This window comes from Hyperoodon ampullatus, assembly GCF_949752795.1.
Source record: "Hyperoodon ampullatus genome assembly, chromosome: 6".
Classification (NCBI taxonomy): domain Eukaryota; kingdom Metazoa; phylum Chordata; class Mammalia; order Artiodactyla; family Ziphiidae; genus Hyperoodon; species Hyperoodon ampullatus.
In genome coordinates this window covers 85,505,228-85,509,915 of record NC_136919.1, presented here as the reverse complement: position 1 = coordinate 85,509,915, position 4,688 = coordinate 85,505,228, and the positions used below count along the sequence as shown (strand labels likewise).

General features: G+C 41.1%; 1 long non-coding RNA gene across 1 annotated transcript; it reads right to left on the bottom strand.

Annotated features, from left to right (window-relative positions):
- Window positions 1-1,404: 1,404 nt before the first annotated feature.
- On the bottom strand, window positions 1,405-2,395 carry LOC307054957. The gene is made up of 2 exons (XR_013810957.1): window positions 2,100-2,395; window positions 1,405-1,568 (listed from the first exon to the last, which is right to left on the bottom strand). It is a non-coding gene; the product is annotated as an uncharacterized lncRNA (long non-coding RNA).
- Between the last annotated feature and the right edge of the window lie 2,293 nt (window positions 2,396-4,688).

Sequence of the window (4,688 nt, the reverse complement as noted above, 5' to 3'; positions counted from 1 at the left end):
CCGTCTGCCGATGCAGGGGACACGGGTTCATGCCCCGGTCCAGGAAGATCTCACATGCCGCGGAGCGGCTGGGCCTGTGAGCCATGGCCGCTGAGCCTGCGCGTCCGGAGCCTGTGCTCCGCAGCGGGAGAGGCCACAGCAGTGAGAGGCCCGCATACCACAAAAAAAAAAAAAAAAAAAGAGGCTGAAGAATTATTTCATATTTAGACCAAAGTGACATGAGAACTAAGTGCAATGCATGATTGTAGACTGGTTCCTGGCCTGAAAAAATTAGCCATTAAGGATGTTACTGGAATAAGTGGCAAAATTTGAATATGGATGGTAGATCAGTCAACAGTATCAATGTTAAATTTCTGACTTAGACCACTGTGCTGTGGTTTGGTAAGAAAATGTTGTTGCTCTTAGGAAGTAATCACTATTTACAGGGAAAAGGGCACAATGTCTCCTTACCCTTAAAGGGTTCAGGAGAAAAAAAACATGTATATATGGAGAGACAGTGAATGCCAAAGCAAATAAAGCTAAATATTAATAATTGGTGAATCTAGGTAAAGCACATACAAGAGTTCTGTGTACTAATCTTGCAACTTTTCTTTAAGTTTGAAATTATATCTATAACTATATATCTACCTCTATATAGATATGTAAAATAAACACACACAATTCAAAATAAATACATCAACCTAAAATTCACCTTATTCTTCAGGTATTGTTAGGCAATCTGAAGAGAAACAAAGGCTAGGATACCAACAGGGATTGGGTCAGTAGATTCATTCATTAGGACCCTGAGTACATTTCTACTAACTTAAATAATGCTTTCATTTGAATAAAACATTTTGGACTTCCTTAAACTCAGTGCCAATTACTTATACATTTAAACACTCAAAGTATGAATTCCATACTTTTCCCCAAGCGAGGCCCAAGGCTGTCAATATTCTCATGTGCTAACAAGCAAGGCCAATTTCTATAACCTAACTATAGAACCTCTGTGTAAGTAAACTTTTTCTAATATGCCCAGTTCCCTATTTTCTTAGAAAATCCAATTTCCTCTGGGATTTCAAACAGGCTCTTGTTTTTGTCACAACAAATGAACTATTTTATTCTTTAGCTTCTTAGAAAGAAATTCAATAAATCTTTGCTCACTGCTAGCTTTTCTAGCTCTCTCCCAATATCTCTTTGATCAAGCTTTTCCACCCACTCTGGAATAATCCAGGGGTAATTAGAACTTCTTACCTTCTTTAGCCCAAAAGGAGACAATTTATCACAAACTGTCATGGATTCCAATTCTAAATTACCAAGAGCCCAATTACTAACAGAGGCAGGGAATCTTCTTTCCAATTAAGGTGATTGATTTCTTTGCAGACGCAGTAGCATTTCACTTTTTTAACTATGTTCATTCTGATCAAATGTGAGAAAATTCTTCTTCATTTTATTTTCCTTCCAAAGAATACGATACAACAAACATTAATCACACAGTGATACGAGGCCAGACCTGCAAGTGCCTTCGGCAGAGCTGGACATCTATCAATGGGTCTTGTCCATTTAACGGGGTCTTAGTGGCTCCTTAAGCTCTAAAGGGGAAAAAAGGGAATAGTTATTTGTTACATCACATAGTTCACCTAAGGGCTTGCCAAACCTTCCAGCATCTGCTAAGTTGTGACGAGACAGCATTAGATATTTAGATAAACACAGACTAGCGCAGAACAGAACAATTCCAATTTTGTTTCTTGTGCAGGTAAAGAACAGAGCTGCAGTGCTGGGGATGAAGCAGTGTGTGCAGGTAAACATAAGCAACGTGGGAAGAAATCTGTTTTTTCTCACTTAGGTGGTATTAACATGATTATGTGTTGTCAAATCTTGAAAGAGAAAAATAGTCAAAATCAGTTTGGGAGAAGGACACTTTGGAGGATCTAAAGGAACATGAGGCCACTAAGCCTTACACAGATTTCCCAAGGCCTGAAAGACACCTGTCTGTCCACTTTGCTTTTAATCTTAAAGACTGGCCAGTTGTGGCTCCCGCAGCCTGTTGACCCGGGGCCTGCATCCTTATCTCCCCTTCCCCTCTCTCCACGTGGTCAGCAGACTGGTGTCCGTTCACTCACTTCAGACATTCAAAGGTCAAGGTTTTCGCTCAGTGTCTTCCAGCGATCTGAGCTCCAGACAACAGTGACTACCCTTTGTCCTGGTATGAACGCAGTTGCTCATCGTTTTCCAAACACTTTCACACAAATATAAAGAAGAGTCTGGGAGTCCTCCAAGATTCTAAATTTTAGTAAAAAATGAAATTACATAGTAAGCTTTTGAAAAATTAAAACATCCACGTATGTAAGATTGTACCTCTACCTTTACTGCAGGCTGTTTGCGAAATTCAGGAAGCCCTGCCTTTCCATTCATTAAACGGACAATCGTTGAGCACCTCCTAAGGGCAAGGCAGGATGCCAGGCGATGGAGGTGGAGAAACAGGGCTTGTTCCTTGCTCTGATGGGGAAGGCACGTAAGCAGACACCCTCGGCACAGGAAAACACAGAATGGAGGTGCTGTGATGGGATAAAAGGGTCACGCTTATAAGAACAAAGGAAAAGCGCATCCTTACAATGCAGGAGACACAAACAAGGTCAGGAGGTTGGCAGGTGTCTTGAAGGAACATCAGCCTTGCTGAGCGTGGGCAGGAACTCCAGGCTTACCTGGCGTAGCATGGGCATATATGCACGCCACATTCCAAGAACCAGAAACACAAGAAAGAAGAAGCCAGACCAGACACCACAAAGCTGTGACTGTTGGGCTCAGAAGCCTGGGCTTTTTTATGAACCAAGGAGGAGTATGAAGGGGAAGGGATGGTCCAACTGGCTGTGCTGGTAGGGGCAGGTGGGGGCAGATGAGGCTGCTGAAATGATCCGCTGAGGGCTGACAGAGCTGGCTGTGGCAATGAGAATGGAAATAAGTGGAGATTCAAGAGATTTGGGGCTGGTACAAACCGCAGGGACTTGTCACCATCATATGAATGGATGAGGAAGGATGCAAAATAGACTCTGAGCACTATTATATGTGAACACTTGGATGGCATCCAAGCACTGGCTGGCTTTTGCCATTTAAAATTTTACTGCGGTTATTAGTTACATCCTGCATTGAGCTTTCGTTTTAAGCTCTTCAAACATCCCTGAGATAAGTGGAGGAGTTATTTCAATCCTCCTTTTCATAGATGAGAGAACCAAGACTGGCAAGGCTTAGCCCTAAGCAGGAAACCCAACTAACCCAACTAATTGGTGCAGAGCTGGGACGAAAGATCAGTATAGTCCTCATTACACAATCCAGCGAAACACAGAGATGGCTCAAAACTGTCCTAGTGGCATGTTTCTAGCCTAAGTGGGACAAAGTTCATAGAACTTTATACCGTGAGCTGTGTTGTAACGTGGTTTGTTGATATTGTCCATTCCAAAAGCCAAAGGAAAGCTACCAGTATGCTCAATCATTAAAAACATGGATGTACAGGAGTCAAGTCTTACACCTTTTTGAACAAAATACCCTTCACGGATGCTATTTTTAGACTCAAGTTTTCCCAACATAAAGTTTTTAAAAGAACAATCTGCCTAAAAAGCATGTAAAGAAATTCATTGACAAAGGTTTAGATGTTTTAGGACTTTAATGTCCTTCGCACGGTCAACATAAAACACTGACAATGGATAAACAAGAGGGGAAAAGACTCTTCAGCAAAGATCTTCCCGAACTCATGGCATCACTGGTCAAACACCATAAAGAGAACAGTCACGTGAACAAACCGTAAGGGAGTTTAACAGAGATTTTTAGTTTAACAGCATAACTGAAAAACAAAGAACCAACCAACCAACCAACCAACCAACCGTTCTTCTACCCACTGAAAGGAAAGTAAAAGTGAATCCGGGAGCTTCCAACTCTTGTGAAGCAGCTTAAAAAGGGAGGGGGAGGGGGAAGGGGAGGCACACGACTGTTGAGAACCTAACACTCTAATGCACAAGGTCAAGGATCCCAACAAATTCTCAGAGTCTCAACATATATCAACAAGAACCGTATTATTAGAAATATAAATGCACAGAGATATAAATGCATAGAGATATAAACTATTTGGTATTAAAAACAGACCTTGCTATATAAACATATAGTATGCCACTTTTATCTCTTTATGAGAATAACAGTATAAAGAACGATCTCCAGTTTGCCTTTTAGTCTGGAACATCACAACACGGTCGGTGGTGACCTGAATTAATAGCTGCAGAATCCAGAAGACCCCACCTGCTGTCATCTTGCAAAGGATCAAAATTCAGCACCTAGAGGGATCCACCCACCCTCCATGCTGTGTGTTTGTGTGTCTCTAAAAATAATAACCTGCAATTTGCATATAGTTAAACTCATAGGCAGCTTTGAATATGAGATCTAGGCAGAAAAAGTAGCAGCAAAGACAACAGTAGTTAGAATTTGGTAGAAAAGCAAGAGAAGATTTTCTAAAAGCTTCCAGTTCAAGTCAGAATTAAGGTTAAGTTTCAACAGCTTAGCATAGCTGTGGATGTTTTGCTGTTCTCTGAAAAAAGAAGAAAATCTATCATAAGCATGTTCATTCGAGAAAAATACTATGTTTGTTTAGTGTTTTTAGCCATGCCCAAGTGACTTTCAATTTTGTACATTGTTCAAGGGCAGAGTGTATATTGGTTAGGATGTGC